Source organism: Hevea brasiliensis, chromosome 9, assembly GCF_030052815.1.
Source record: "Hevea brasiliensis isolate MT/VB/25A 57/8 chromosome 9, ASM3005281v1, whole genome shotgun sequence".
Lineage (NCBI taxonomy): Eukaryota > Viridiplantae > Streptophyta > Magnoliopsida > Malpighiales > Euphorbiaceae > Hevea > Hevea brasiliensis.
The window spans coordinates 96,661,777-96,679,188 of record NC_079501.1 but is presented as its reverse complement, the minus strand read 5'-3'; the positions used below and the strand labels follow the sequence as shown (position 1 = coordinate 96,679,188).

General features: G+C 26.9%; 1 pseudogene; it reads left to right on the top strand.

The window, feature by feature from the left end:
- Positions 1–499: 499 nt before the first annotated feature.
- The window catches only part of LOC131182981 (extracellular ribonuclease LE-like), a 42,267-nt pseudogene continuing 25,354 nt past the window's right edge, over positions 500–17,412 (top strand).

Below are 17,412 nucleotides of genomic sequence, written 5' to 3'. Positions count from 1 at the left end.
ATAAGATTGATAGATACTCATTTCCAGAACCTTCCATTTTGGCCTATTAATACAGCTATAAACAGCATATTCTCACTAAAAAAAACCCTTATAAAAGAAATTAGATAAGAGTATTAGATAAAGAATATTATAAAAAAAAATCTTCCATTTTGGCCTATTTAATAGGCGGCTAGAGATGCAACAACATTTTGATCTAATACAAAATGAATCTGGGTAAGGATCAAGATTAGGGTCAATTATGATCACGATGGCTAAAGAAGGAAAGGAAAAAATTGAAAACCCATGTAGAGAAGGAGGGACAACCAACATATGCCAATAATGAGGAAATGGTTAAACAATGCCATGGATAATGTAGACTAATAAGATTGACAGATTGATACTCATTTCTAGAACCTTCCATTTTGGCCTATAAATATAGCTGTAAACAGCATAATCTCACAAAAAAAAAAAAAATAGATAAGAGTATTAGAAACCCATAATCTCTGAAAGTTGAATGAGGATGAAAGCCTACAGTTCAATCTTAATGAAGCTTTTGGCAGCCCTCTACCTATCTCTCCTTTGTGCGTCACAAAATTTTGATTTCTTCTACTTTGTTCAACAGGTAAATTAATCAGTTAATAGTTAAGCTTCATAATTGATTTGATTTTTTTTTTAATTATTCATACTATGATACAAAGCAAAGTTGCTGCTACCCAACCACTAGAAAACCTGCTACTGATTTTGGCATTCATGGGATTTGGCCTAATTGCAAGGATCGGAATTATCCACCAAGTTGTAGTTCTGGTAATCTTTTCAATCAAAATAAGGTAACTCCCTATTCTATTATTTGACTTTTTTTTTTCTTTAAACTTTATTAAGTGTATTGATTCACTATGATGAACAATATTAAAGTGCATCACTTTTTTGTTATAAAATTTTTACGTTTGGTTATTTTTTATATTTAATTTATTCACTTATTATAATCATTATGGCATTATAAGAGTCTATTTGATATTATTATTTGAGCTCATACTGAGAAAAAAAAAAACTTATCTAAAAAATGAATATTTATTAAGAATCTTTAATTAAGTTATATTTTGTATTGAGTAAAAATGAGAGGAAAATGATAGGGGAAGAGAAAAAAAAAAAAAGGAAGACAATTCTCTTATTTTGTTGGAAGGAAAAATGAAGGAGGAGAAATTAAAATTGCATTTATTTTGTAAGAAGGAAAATATGAAAAGAAGAAAATTTATTTGAATTTGTATGGAAAGCTATTTTATTTTTTGCCCAAATTGAGCGGAAAATAGTGGAAAGCAGCATTAATTTTTTCTGTTTTCTCTCTATGCCCTTTTTTCCTCCAATAATCATTCTTTAATATAATTTTATTTATTCAATATAAGTATAACTGTAAAAATGTAATACTTTTCTTTTCTCACTTTTATTTCTATCAAAACATGAAAAATCACTTCTTTTCCTTTTATTTTCTTTCCTTTCTATATGGATTTTACTTTCCATATAATTCCCCTCACTTTTTCTTCCTTAAGTTTCCTATTTGCACAGAAATCAAAGTTGGTGAAGTAAAAGTGACAGGAATTATAAGGAAAATAAAATCCCTATCGAAATGAAAATTATTATTTTCCATATTTATAAGGAAAATCTTTTCCATAGGAAAAAGAAGGAAATGAAGTCATTTATTTATTTTCTATGTTTGTATGAAAAAAAAAAGTGAGAAGAAAAAATTATTATATTTTACAACTATGCCCATATTGAATAAATAAAATTATATTAAAAAATAACTATTTGAGGAAAAAAGGGTATAGAGGAACAATAAAAAAAAAATTAACACTTTTTTCCACTATTTTTCGTTCAATTGGGATGGAAAATAAAATGACTTTTCATACAAATTCAAATAAATTTTTTTCTTTTCAATTTTCCTTACAAAATAGGACAGAATGGATTTTTAATTTTTCCTTCTTCCTTTTTCCTTCCAGCAAAATAAGAGAATTATCTTTTCTTTTTTTTTTTCCTCCCCTATCATTTTCCTCTCCCTTTTACTCAATACAAAATATAACTTAGTTAAAGATTCTTAATAAATATTAATTTTTTAGATAGTGTTTTTCTCAATATAAGCTCAAATAATAATGTCAAATAAGCTCCTATAATAATCATTAAGTGAATAAATTAAATATAAAAAATAACAAAACATAAAAAATTTATAACAAAAAAGGGATGCACTGTAAATAGTTCATCATAATGAATCAATATACTCAATAAAGTTAAAAAATAAAAAATAAAAATTCTGATAATAGAATAGGGATTTAAATTATTTTGATTGAAGGGATTACCAGAATCACAATTTGAAAGGTAATTCTCATCGTTGTAATCACAATATTTTATAAAATTATACTAAAATAAAATTAAAAATTAATTTGTAGGGAAAAAGGGCATTAAAGAAAAATAGAAAAAAAAAAATATTGCTTTTCACTTTGCTCCCCCAATTTTAGAATGTTTCAAAATGCTATTTAAGTATCTTCCACATAAAGACTTGCAAAATTTTTCTTTTTTTTTTTCCTTTCCTTTCTTACAAAAAAAGGGAATTAAATTTTTATTTTTCCTTTTTTCCTTTTTTTCCTTCCAACAAAATAGAGAATTTGACTTTTTTTTCCTTCTCTTACTATTTTTCTCTCTCTTTTTCCAACTGCAAAACATTTTAATTATAACAATCTCAAAACAATAAGTTTTATAACAATCTCAAAACAATAAGATTTATGGTGTGACTATCCATGTGATAGTGTGAATGTATTTATCGTGTGAATTTATGTAGCTTGAATATCTTGAAAGCCTAAAATTTAATGTGATTCAAAGAGAAAAACAACTGAAGTTTAAAAAAAAATTACAATTTGGTCCTTTGATTTTGACCGATATTATATCTTGCTTCCTATATTCCATTTTCTTAGCTCTGCTCTCCTCTACACACACACACACATGGTGTGTACAAGCCAACTTTCACAACGGCTATACATCCAATTCAACCCAAGAAATTAATAACCAAAAACGACTTATTTAATATTTGTGTTTCTTGTGTCCATGACAAACTTAGATAGCACACTTTTAAGATCATTGTAGAAGAAAATTTTATTTTAGTGTGAGTAAATTGACTCAAGTACAGAAGTGTGCTAAATTAGTAGGGAAAGAGGTGAGAAGGGATGAGGTGGAGGGAAGTAATATCATAGGATTTACAATTTTTGGACATCAAGATGGACTCAGTGGCGGATCCATTCCTATAAAAGAGGATCAATTGATCTCTCTTTTTCACCCTTATACATTTATATATTAGTTTAAATTAATACCTCATAAATTTAAGTTTTTAACATCTTTTTTAAATGGAAAACTTATTTTTATTAATAGGAAATCAATCAACCCCTACATTGAGCAAATTATTATGTGTTTACAAAGTGTGAATCTCATCTTCCTAAATTTAAAATTTAACTACTTTTATATAAGTATTTAGTGTACTATTTTTTAGCATACCAAATATATCATATAATGTGTCTATATATTGACTCTGAAAAATTTTTTCCCTGAATTTGCCACTGGATGGATTTTTTTTTTATCAGCAAACTGAGGGCAAGCACTTCCACCCATGTTCCCATTAGAAATTCATAGGAAACCCAATCGTCTCTATCTCACAGATTATTTATGATAAGATAATTTAGCTTGTCTGAGCTTGTGAAAATTATCATCCTAACTACCCATTCTTCGCATTCCCAATTTGTTCCCTTGGCATTGTCAACAAGTCAGCTTTAACGGTTGTAGCTCCCTACCTTCCATGTTTACCACACTCTTGAACAACTAAGCCAACTAATTTATGCTTTACTCTCTCTAAAGAAGCAGAAACCTCATCGAACAGTTGAGGCGCATAAAAGCCTCTACTAGGAGACAACCCACTAGGCCACTATCTTTCCTTCCATCCCTTTTTTTTTTCCATTTTTTTACATAAACATAAAGAGGTCTTTCCATAGTTTCAGTCAGGTTGATGCCCATTCAAAGTAATGACAGAGGGCACCTCTAGTGGCAGTCCAGTTGCCACAGCCAAAGAAAAGGCTCCCTTGCTTTGGCCCGGGCTTCCTAACCATTCCTTTGCTGTTCTTCACTGCACAGTAACAGAAAGTGTGATACTGTAAAACAGGACTATGCATTTCCTTCAGTTTGTAGGGTTGATCCAGTGCGAAGGGCAGATTATCAGGGGACGGCTTCCATGACAATGAACCATCAGTTGTCTGCCACATTGGTGAGTTTGTGATGGAGAATTTTTGATACCCCTGCGCATGAGGAGGGCAAGTAGGAGAGCAGTGTTTTTGGCATCATCGAGTCCACAGTGAGCACGGCCTTGCCATGCTAGGCCTGCCATCTTCACAGCCTCCTTTTGATTGCACCTAACACCACCAAATACGTCACGGAAAGGAATTCTCAAATTGATCCACCGATTAAAAAAAGGGGGCTTCTAGATCTTCTTAAATCGGCACTCAGATTCCAACATCACCTGGCAATCCCAGTTTGACAATGTAACCACAGAAAAGTTGGTGTTTTTTATCCCCTCCTTCTCAAGCCATTTGTCATGCCTAAGGAGTGCCTTATTAAGTGTGACACCTCTGTCCACCTGGATTTGCTGGATACCAGTCAGATCCTTGCAGAAATCACTTAGGAGCTGATTGCAAGTTGGCCGCACGTATGTCTCGAAACACGCTTCGAGCTGGCCAGTTGCACTGCTCACAATGACAGATGGAAACTCGATTATATCGTGGATGGGGATTTTTTTTTTCCTTGTAACAAGTAGCCTCAAAGTCTATGACTACAAAATACTGAAAATCTTGGAATTGGAACTCACTGGGGTAACCATGGGAGAACATATTAAATGGGGCATACTGAAATCGAGTTTCCATAGGAAAAGGATAAAATTGTCCCTCATTGAAATTCATTTGGCACAGCTGAACCTTTTAGAGTCAGGGTTGAAGGTTGACCTTGAGCCAAAATCATGATGGTAGGTCGGTTTGCTGTGTAATTCACTAGGAAGTTCAAGAAATTCACTGCTTATTGAGTGAACTGGTTCCACAACATCCCCACCTGAGTGCACACTAATTTCTTCTTTGAGCTCTGGAAAGCCATCATTTGAATTCCCATAAGGGAATCCATTGGTCTGGAGGCATTTTAAGGATGCCTCAGAGCTCCTTTGAATAGTTTCTTTATTTTCAAGGGCCATCATGATCTTGCGATAAATAAAGATCCACCAGCGAGTACATGAGATCTTACTCTGTTTTGCCCACCCAGTGTGTTTTGGAGATGCCACCGGATGGACTCAGTGCACAATAGAGTTAAATGATGAAAAAAATGAAAAAAAAAAAAATTATACAGCCAATTCCAATTAATTTAAAATTATTCCAATTAATTTAAAATTAAGACTTATTTTTTATATAATGCAAATAAGCTCACACAAAAATACGCGGATAGAAATGCAATAACATTTTGATCTAACACAAAATGATTATGGGCAGGGATCAAAATTAAGGTCAATTATGATCATGATGGCTAAAGAAGGAAAAAAAATTTCAAAACCTATGTAGAGAAGGAGGGACAGCCGACATATGCCAATAATGAGGAAATGGATACACAAACAATGCCATAGATAATATAGACCGATAAGATTGATAAGATACTCATTTTCATAACCTTCCATTTTGGCCTATAAATACAGCTATAAACAGCATAATCTCACTGAAAAGAAAAAAAATCCTCATGGAAGAAATTAGATAAGAGTAATAGAAACCCATATATAAGTTGAATAAGGACGAAAGCCTACAGTTCAATCGTAATGAAGCTTTTGGTAGCCCTCTACCTATCTCTCCTTTGTGCTTCATAAGATTTTGATCTCTTCTACTTCGTTCACAGGTAAATTAATCAGTTAATAGTTGAGCTTCATAATTGATTTGATTTTTTTTCTTTTTAATTTTTTTTAAGTGAAATGATTGTTTGCGATACAGTGGCCAAGTTCATACTGTGATACAAAGCAAAGTTGCTGCTACCAGCCACTGAAAAACCGGCTGCTGATTTTGGCATTCAGGGGCTTTGGCCTAATAATTACAAGGATGGGAATTACCCTTCAAATTGTAATTCGGGTAGTCCCTTCAATCAAAATAAGGTAATTATCAGATTTTTTTTTTTTTAACTCTATTGAGTATAGTGACTCAGTATGATGACCAACAATATTACTGTGCATCACTTTCTTGTTGTAAAATTTTTATGTGTCGTTATTTTTTATATTTAATTTTTAAAATTATATTTTAGTTATTCACTTATTATAACCATTACAACATTATAAGAGTCTATTTGATTTTATTATTTGAGCGAGAAAAACATTATCTAAAAAATTAATATTTATTAAGAATCTTTAATTAAGGTATGTTTTATAATGAGGAATATGTTTTGTAACGAGGAAAAGGGAGAGGAAAATAGTAGGGATAAGGGAAAAAGACAAATTCCTGATTTTGTTGAAAGGAAAAAGAAAGAATGAAAAATTAAAAGTCTAATTTGCACTATTTTGTAAGCAGAAAAATATGCAAAGAGAAAAAAATTATGAGAATTGTGTGGAAAACCATTTTATTTTCTGCCCAAATTGAGCAGAAAATAGTGAAACATAGTGTTAATTTTTCTATTTTTCCTCTATGCCCTTTTTTCCTCCAATAGTTATCTTTAATATAATTTTATTTATTTAGTGTGGGCATAATTATAAAAATATAATAATTTTCTCTTCTCACTTTTCTTTCCGTACAAACAAGGAAAATAAATAAATAACTTCCTTTCCTTCTTTTCCCTATGGAAAAGATTTTCCTTACAAACATGGAAAACAATAATTTTCTTTTCTACAGGCATTTTATTGTCGTTATAATTTCAATCACTTTTACTTTCCTAGCATTCAATTCTGTGTAGATAGGAAAGTTAAGGAAGGAAAAGTGAGTGGGATTATATGAAAAGTAAAATTCACATAGAAAGTAAAAGGAAAGGAGGTGATTTTTCATGTTTTGGTGAAAAGAAAAGTGATGAAAGAAAATTATTATATTTTTACTATTATGCTCGTATTAAATAAATAAAATTATATTACAATTGACCATGCTGAATAGTATGATATAATTTTGTAGTTAAATCGTATGATAGATTATTTATAAGATAATTTGATAGTTAAATAATTTTTTTATTCAATATAGTTATCCATAACAAAATTGTATTAGTAAAATAATAATTTATTCTCACATGAAATCTATTTTGCTATATATATTTGAAAAAATATTTCAACTAGCATACTTTCAATTTGAAAATTAAGATTAAAATAAAATATTCTATAAAATTAAAATTTAAAATAAAATAAAATTAAAAATTAAATTGGAGGGAAAAAAAAGGCATACAGGAAAAATTAAAAATTAATATTGCTTTCCACTTTGTTCCGCCAATTATAAAATGGTTTAAAATGCTCTTAAAGCCATTTTATTTTTCACTCAAATTGAGCAGAAAATACTGAAAAACAGTGTTAATTTTTTCTGTTGTCACTCTATGCCCTTTTTTTTTTTCCTTTGATAGTTATTTTTTAATATAATTTTATTTATTTAGTATAGACATACTTTTAAAAATATAATAATTTTCTTTTCTAATGAAAAATAAATAAATCACTTTTCCTTACAAACGTGAAAAATAATAATCTACCTTTCCATATGAATTTTATTTTCCTTATAATTCCAATTACTTTTTCTTTTTAACTTTCATTTCTATGTAGATAGGAAAGTTAATAAATGAAAAGTATGTGGAATTATAAGGAAAGTAAAATTCCTATAGAGAAGAAAATTATTATTTTTTTATAATTTATTTTCATAGAAAAAGAAAAAGAAATAAAGTGGTTTGTATATTTTTCATATTTTCATGGAAGTAAATGTGATGAAAGGAAATTATTATATTTTTACTATTATGCTCATATTGAATAAATAAAATTATATTAAAAATGGCTATGTTGAATAGTATTAAATAATTTTATAGTTAAATACTATGATAGATTATTTATAATATAACTGTACATTAAATAATTTTTATATTCGATATAGTTATCAATAACAAAAATATACTAGTAAAATAATAATTTATTCTCACAACAAATCTATTTTGCTATATATATTTGAATAAATATTTCAATTATGCATACTTTCAATTTTAAATTTAAAATTAAAATAAAATATTTAAAAAAATTAAAATTTAAAATAAAATAAAATTAAAAATTAATTTAAAGGGAAAAAGACATAGAGAAAAAATAGAAAAAATTAATATTAGTTTCCACGATATTCTGCCCAATTATAAGATGTTTCAATATGCTCTTTAAGCATTTTTCACACAATCCTCGCAATATTTTTTTTTTCCTATTCCTTCTTATAAAAAAGGGGAATTGAATTTTTATTTTTTCCTTTTTTTTCCAACAAAATAAAGAAATTAGCATTTTTTCCCCCTCTCTTACATATTTTTTTTCTATCTTTTCCTAACTGCAAAACATTTTAATCACAAGAATCTTAAAACAGTAAATTACTTTTTTAATAATATTTAAAATAGTATTATTTTATAAAAGTGATTTTAGACCAACTTTTTAACCACAATCCCAAATAGAGTCAAGCATAATTTCAGCCATTTCTATCAGCCTAAGGTGGCCACTGTCTAATTCTAATTTCAAGACCAAGGGGACAGGAGTCGAATTGATGGGTTCAAAATTTCGATCATGGTTTTTTTTTTCCAGTCTGATTTTGATTAAATTTGGTGATAACTATTTCTTTAAAAAAAGGAAATTTTAATTTTAGTTTGAAAGTGAACTTATCAATTTCAGTCCAATTCCAATTTGATTTCAATTCAATTCAAATTAAGTTAATATAATTTTAATCATTTTTAATCAATTTTAATTTTAAATTAAATTAATTCAATTTTAATTTTATTTTATTTCAGTTCAGAGCTGAACTTCCACCGCCCACTTGAAAAGAAGTTATGTTGTTTGTTAAAAGGGAAAAAAGAATAAGCTTTTTGGTTTTTTTTCTTCTTCTTTATTATTTCATTAGGTAGTCTTTCTACGTCAAATTAGTCCTTCACCAACAAAGTTATTTTGTTTCGTCCCTTTATTTTTTTTTTCCACATATATGAGAAAGAATCAGGTCCGATTTCGAATTGAACCTCTTTAAACCAGATTGCAACTGAATCAGAATCGAACTAATTTAAACCATACCACAGCTGAATTAATATCGGTCAAACTTGTCTTCGACTCAAAAAAAATTAAAACAAACTGAAATTGAACTGGAATCAAACAAGACGATTTCAAGCTAAATCACCTTTTTTATTTAAAAAATAAAAAATAAAATTTAGACCGTTAGATTTGAACCATAACCTGACCAGAGCCTTGAGGATTCACACTTTTGATTCAGGGCCAATTTGAACTAGAACCAAACTGATGGCCGGGCCTATTCACATATCATTTGTGGTAAGAAAACAAACTGTTAGCTGTTTATGTAGTGATTTAAAAGATAAATTTTGATAATTATCCTTGAACTTATCTAGTTGTAATATTACAGTCCCTCAACTTAAAAATGTAACATAAAACCCTATCAACTTTCAAATTTTACACAGTAAAATTCCTCTAACCTCCAATTATTAGTTTTTCAGTTAGACGCTGACCTAGACAGTTTCATTATGGAGCTTAGTCAGTATTTCTCTTTTCTCTCTCAAGTCATGTGTAAATTGAATCATTTTTCTCTCTATAGACAGAATAATTTTTCATGCGTAAAGAGAATAATTTTATACTTTGCATAAGAGAGGAGAAAGAAATATTAACTAAGTGCCATGCGGGAGCTATTTACATCAGTTTTTAACTGAAAAATCAGTAATTGAAAGTCAAAGGGATTTTACTGTGCAAAATTTGAAAGTTTAGGGAGTTTTATATTACATTTTAAAGTTAAAGGACTGTAGTGTTATAACTATATAAGTTCAGGGACAGTTGTTGAAATTTATCCGTGATTTAAAGTAAATGTGTTCAATAAAAATAGTTGTTAGATTAGTTGTTAAGTATCAAAATAGTGATATCATCTTGTTGACTCTAATCAAAATACTCTATAAACCTCTAAAAGTTTAAAGAAGTAATTTTTCATAAATCACTCTTTCAATATTTAAACACTAGTATAAACACTATGCCATCAAACTGTATGAATAAGAAAGGTAACGTTTTAATTATAGTCAAAATATTAAACACTATCTTAAGACTATTGCCGAATAAGGTCTTTATCAGTTATAAGAACCACAATGGTAACAACTTGTGGATTGGTGTACGTCGAGCAGACATCGATTTTAATTAATAATTAATTAAATTAAATTAATAATTTATTAAATTTGTAACACCCCTAATTTTTAAATTAATTATTTTATGGGTAAATATTAATATTTTATTTTATTTAAATTTTGGAAAAATTTTTGAAATTTTTCAGATTTTAGAAATCGAGTTCGATTTTTCAAAAATGTGAAACTTTGATGATTTTTAAAAATTAATTTAAAGATCACGTGGCAAAACTAAAAATATATTTAGACTCTATAAATTTTTTTGAGTTTTCTGAAATTTTTTCGAAATTTTTAGGCCTCGTTTTTTTGTCTCAGAACAGAGTAAAAATTCTATTTTTTATATTTAATTTATTCACTTATTATATTGAGAAAAAGATTATCTTAAAAATTAATATTTATTAAGAATCTTTAATTAAGTTATATTTTGCATTGACTAAAAAGGAGAGGAAAAATGATAGGGAAAAAAAAATGAAAGTGCATTTCTGTCCTGTTTTGTAAGAAGGATAATATGAAAAGAAAAAAAAATTATTTGGATTTGTATGGAAATCCATTTTATTTTCTCCTCAAATTGAACAGAAAATAGTGAAAAACAATATTAATTTTTCCTGTTTTTTCTCTATGCCCTTTTTTCCTCAAATAGTTATTTTTTAATATAATTTTATTTATTTATTTGGGCATAGTTGTAAAATGCAATAATTTTCTCTTCTCAATTTTCTTTTTATACAAACATGGAAAATAAATGAATAAATAAATTACTTCCTTTCCTTCTTTTTGCTATGGAAAAAAATAATTTTCATTTCCATAGAGATTTTATTTTCCTTATAATTTCAGTCACTTTTACTTTCCCAGCTTTTATTTCTATGTAAATAGAAAACTTATGGAAGAAAAAGTGAGTGGGATTTTATGGAAAGTAAAATCCATATAGAAAGTAAAGAAAATAAAAGGAAAGGAAGTGATTTTCATGTTTTGATAAAAGGAAAATAATTTAAAATTAAGACTTGGTTGTTGTTATAATGCGAATAAGTTCAAACAAAAATACACGGCTAGAGATGCAACAACATTTTGATCTAATACAAGATAAATCTGGGCAAGGATCAAGATTAGGGTCAACTATGATCATGATGGCTAAAGAAGGAAAGCAAAAATTGAAAACCCATGTAGGGAAGGAGGGACAGTCGATATATGCCAATAATGAGGAAATGTTTAAACAATGCCATGTATAATATAGACTAATAAGATTGATAGAAATCATTTCCAGAACCTTCCATTTTGGCCTATTAATACAGCTATAAATAGCATATTCTCACTAAAATTATAAAAGAAATTAGATAGGAGTATTAGAAACCCATAATCTCTGAAAATTGAATGAGGATGAAAACTTATAATTCAATCTTGATGAAGCTTTGGTTAGCCCTCTATAGACACTATATTTCGTCCGGGCCAATAAAAAATTTTTTTTAAAACACTATATTTTGTTTGGCCCTATAAAAATAATAATAAATAAAAATTTAATTAATTAAAAAAATAAATAATTAAATACAATTTTATCGATTGGATTGTTGTTTTTAATATTGCTTTAATTTTAATTTAATTTTCAATTTTATTTTAATTTTACTTTTAATTCCCTAGCTCATTTAATTTTTTAAATTAAATTCCACTTTTACTTTAGTTCTAATTTGTAATTTGATTTTAATTTTGACCATCAATTTTATAAAAATTTAATTTCATTCTTTAGATTTAAAATTTAATTTTAAAAATTAAAGAAAAAGAGTAAAATTGTTTTAATTAATCCTTAGTTTCTTTTTAATTTTATTTCTTAGCCATTAGATTTAAGAGAATAAAAACAAATTTAATTTTAACTTTTAATTTTCTTAGGATTTGATTCCCACCCCTAGATTAAAAATTAGTTAAAGCATTTTACACCTTTTAATCTTGATCATTAATTTTTGTAAGAATTAATTTAGAACTTAGGATTAAAAGTGAAAATTACAAAATGGTACAAAGTGATTTTAGCCATCTATTTTCTTAGGATTTAATTTTCCACTCTTGGATTTGGAGTTGGCTAAAGTAATTTTTGAACATTTTAATCTATGCCCTTTAATTTGTAAAAGCAAATCTAGACCCTTAAATCAAAAAGTAATAAGACAAAATAGTCCCAAATTAATCTTAGCCATTAAATATTTTAGGAATTAATTTTGGACCATTAGATTGGGGTTTGTTAAAGAAATAAAGACAAATGTTAGTACCATTAAACCCTAGCACTTATTTTTTTTTTTTAAGATTTAATTCCCCCACCATTTGATCAAGAATTAGTTAAAGTAAAGAAGAAAAATTTTGTACAATTGAATTTCAACCATTGAGGCAAGGATCAAGATTAGAGTCAATTATGATCATGTTGGCTAAAGAAGGAAAGCAAAAATTAAAAACCCATGTATGGAAGGAGGGACAGCCGACGTACGCCAATAATAAGGAAATGGTTAAACAATGCCATGGATAATATAGACTGATAAGATTGACAGATACTCATTTCCAGAACCTTCCATTTTAGCCTATTAATATAGTTATAAACAACATATTCTCACTAAAATTATAAAAGAAATTAAGTAAGAGTATTAGAAACACATAATCTCTAAAAGTTGAATGAGGATGAAAGCTTATAGTTCAATCTTGATGAAGCTTTTGGTAGCCCTCTGTAGACACTATATTTTGTCTAGGTCAATAAAATCTTTTTTAGGACACTATATTTTGTTTGGCTTAAAAAAATAATAAATAAAAATTTAATTAATTAAAATAATAAATAATTAAATACAATTTTGTCGATTGGATTCTTGTTTTCACTATTACTTTAATTCTAATTTAATTTTCAATTTTGTTTTAATTTTACTTTAAATTCCATAGCTCATTTAAATTTTTTTGATTAAATTCCACTTTTATTTTTGTTCTAATTTGTAATTTGATTTTAATTTTGACCATCAATTTTACAAAATTTAATTTCATTTTTAGATTGAAAATTTAATTTTAAAAGTTAAAAAAAAAAGAGAAAATTTGTTTTAATTAAACCCTACACTTTATTTTCTTTTTAATTTTATTTCTTTGCCAATACATTTAAGAGAATAAAAACAAATTTAATTTTAACTTTTAATTTTCTTAGGATTTGATTCCCACCCTAGATTAAAAATTAGTTAAAACATTTTACAGCTTTTAATCTTGATCATTAATTTTTTGTAAGGATTAATTTAGACCTTAGGATTAAAAGTGAAAATGACAAAATGGTACAAAGTGATTTTAGCCATCTATTTTCTTAGGATTTAATTTTCCACCCTTGGAAAAGTAGTTGGCTAATTAATTTTTATACATTTTAATTTAGGCCTTTTAACTTGTAAAAGTAAATCTAGACCCTTAAATCAAAAAGTAATAAGACAAAATAGTCCCAAATTAATCTTAGCCATTAAATATTTTGGGAATTAATTTTGGACCATCATATTTGGGGTTTGTTAAAGAAATAAAGACAAATGTTAGTACCATTAAATCCTAGCCCTTATTTTTTTTAAAGATTTAATTCCCCCACCATTAGATCAAGAATTAGTTAAAGTCAATAAGACAAATTTTGTACAGTTTAATTTCAACCGTTGAGGCAAGGATCAATATTAGGTTCGATTATGATCATGTTGGCTAAAGAAGGAAAGCAAAAATTAAAAACCCAAGTAGGGAAGGAGGGACAGCCGACATATGCCAATAATTAGGAAATGGTTAAACAATGACATAGATATTATAGACTGATAAGATTGATAGATACTCATTTTCAGAACCTTTCATTTTGGCAAATTAAAATAGCTACAAACAGTATATTCTAATTAAAATTATAAAAGAAATTAGATAAGAGCATTAGAAATACATAATCTCTGAATGTTGAATGAGGATGAAAGCTTATAATTCTATCTTGATGAAGCTTTTAGTAGCCCTCTGAAGACACTTTATTTTATCAGGGCCAATAAAATCTCTTTTTAAGACACTATATTTTGTTCGGCGCTATAAAAATAATAAAAATAAAAATTTAATTAATTAAGAAAATAAATAATTAAATACAATTTTATCGATTGGATTTTTATTTTCACTATTACTTTAATTTTAATGTAATTTTCAATTTTATTTTAATTTTACTTTTAATTCCATAGCTCATTTAAGTTTTTTTAATTAAATTTCACTTTTATTTTAGTTCTAATTTGTAATTTCATTTTAATTTTGACAATCAATTTTATAAAAATTTAATTTCATTTTGAGATTGAAAATTTAATATTAAAAATTAAAGAAAAAGAGTAAATTTGTTTTAATTAATCCTTACACTTTATTTTCTTTTTAATTTTATTTCCTAACCATTAGATTTAAGAGAATAAAAACAAATTTAATTTTAACTTTTAATTTTCTTAGGATTTGATTCCCACACTTAGATTAAAAATTAGTTAAAGCATTTTACACATTTAATCTTGATCATTAATTTTTGTAAGGATTAATTTAGACCTTAGGAATAAAAGTGAAAATAACGAAATGGTACAAAGTGATTTTAGCCATTTATTTTCTTAGGATTTAATTATCTACCCTTGGAATAGGAGTTGGATAAATTAATTTTTGCACATTTTAGGAATTAATTTTGGACCATTAGATTGGGTGTTTGTTAAAGAAATAAAGACAAATGTTAGTACCAATAAATCCTAGCTCTTACATTTTTTAAAGATTTAATTCCCCCACCATTAGATCAAGAATTAGCTAAAGTAAAGAAGGCAAATTTTGTACAATTTAATTTCAACCATTGAGACAAGGATAATGATTAGGGTCAATTATGATCATGTTGGCTAAAGAAGGTAATCAAAAATTGTAAACCCATGTAGGGAAGGAGGGACAGCCGACATGTGCCAATAATGAGGAAATGGTTAAACAATGCCATGGATAATATAGACTGATAAGATTGACAGATACTCTTTTCCAGAACTTTCCATTTTGGCCTATTAATATAGCAATAAACAACTTATTCTCACTAAAATTATAAAAAAAAATTAGATAAGAGTATTAGAAACCCATAATTTCTGAATGTTGAATGAGGATGAAAGCTTATAGTTCAATCTTGATGAAGCTTTTGGTAGCACTCTGCAGACACTATATTTTGTTTGGGCCAATAAAATCTTTTTTTTTAAGAAACTATATTTTATTTGGCCCTATAAAAATAATAATAAATAAAAATTTAATTATTTTAAAAAATAAATAATTAAATACAATTTTATCGATTGGATTGTTGTTTTAATTTCATTTATTAATTTAATTAAACTACAAATCCTCTCTTATTTTTTTTTAAAATTTAATTCCCCCGCCATTAGATTAAGAATTAGTTAAAGTAAAGAAGACAAATTTTGTACAATTTAATTTCAACCATTGAGGCAAGGATAATGATTAGGGTCAATTATGATCATGTTGGCTAAAGAAAGAAAGCAAAAATTGTAAACCCATGTAGGGAAGGAGGGACAGCCAACATGTGCCAATAATGAGGAAATGGTTAAACAATGCCATGGATAATATAGACTGATAAGATTGACAGATACTCTATTCCAGAACCTTCCATTTTGGCTATTAATACAACTATAAACAACTTATTCTCACTAAAATTATAAAAGAAATTAGATAAGATTATTAGAAATCTATAATCTCTGAATTTTGAATGAGGATGAAAGCTTATATTTCAATCTTGATGAAGCTTTTGGTAGCCCTCTGTAGACACTATATTTTGTTTGAGCCAATAAAATCTTTTTTGTTTTAAGAAACTATATTTTATTTGGCCCTATAAAAATAATAATAAATAAAAATTTAATTATTTAAAAAAATAAATAATTAAATACAATTTTATCGATTGGATTGTTGTTTTCACTATTACTTTAATTCTAATTTAATTTTCAATTTTATTTTAATTTTACTTTTAATTCCCTAGCTCATTTAACTTTTTTTAATTAACTTCCACTTTTATTTTAGTTCTAATTTGTAATTTGATTTTAATTTTGACCATCAATTTTTTAAAAATTTAATTTCATTTTTAGATTGAAAATTTAATTTTAAAAAATAAAGAAAAAGAGTAAAATTGTTTTAATTAATCCTTACACTTTATTCTCTTTTTAATTTTATTTTTTAGCCATTAGATTTAAGAGAATAAAAATAAATTTAATTTTAACTTTTAATTTTCTTAGGATTTGATTCCCACCCCTAGATTAAAAATTAGTTAAATTATTTTGCACCTTTTAATCTTGATTATTAATTTTTGTAAGAATTAATTTCGACCTTAGGATTAAAAGTGAAAATGACAAATTAGTACAAAGTGATTTTGGTCATCTATTTTCTTAGGATTTAATTTTCCACCCTTGGATTAGGAGTTGGGTTAAGTAATTTTTGTACATTTTAATCTAGGCCTTTTAATTTGTAAAAACAAATCTAGACCCTTGGATCAAAAAGTAATAAGACAAAATAATCCCAAATTAATCTTAGCCATTAAATATTTTAGGAATTAATTTTGGACCATTAGATTGGGGGTTTGTTAAAGAAATAAAAACAAATGTTAGTACCATTAAATCCTAGCCCTTATTTTTTTAAAAGATTTAATTCCCCCACCTTTAGATAAAGAATTAGTTAAAGTAAAGAAGACAAATTTTGTATAATTTAATTTCAACCATTGATTTAATTTGTAAGAGCAAATCTTGATCCTTAGATCAAAAGGAAATAAAACCAAATAGTCCTTTTTTATTCTAAATTTTTGATTTTTTTTGACCATTAGATTTAAGGTTAAATAATAATAATAATAATAATAATAATAATAATAATAATAATAATAAATCAAAAATAAAATTCATTCTTTTAATCCCTTACAATGTCACAGGGGGCTCAAGACAAAACACTCATCCCCTTGCCGTTTTATAAGAAACACCACCCTATTCACACCTTACCTCTATTAGATCCAAGTGGAGACACAATTTTCAGCTCCAAGTGGAGACACAATTTTCA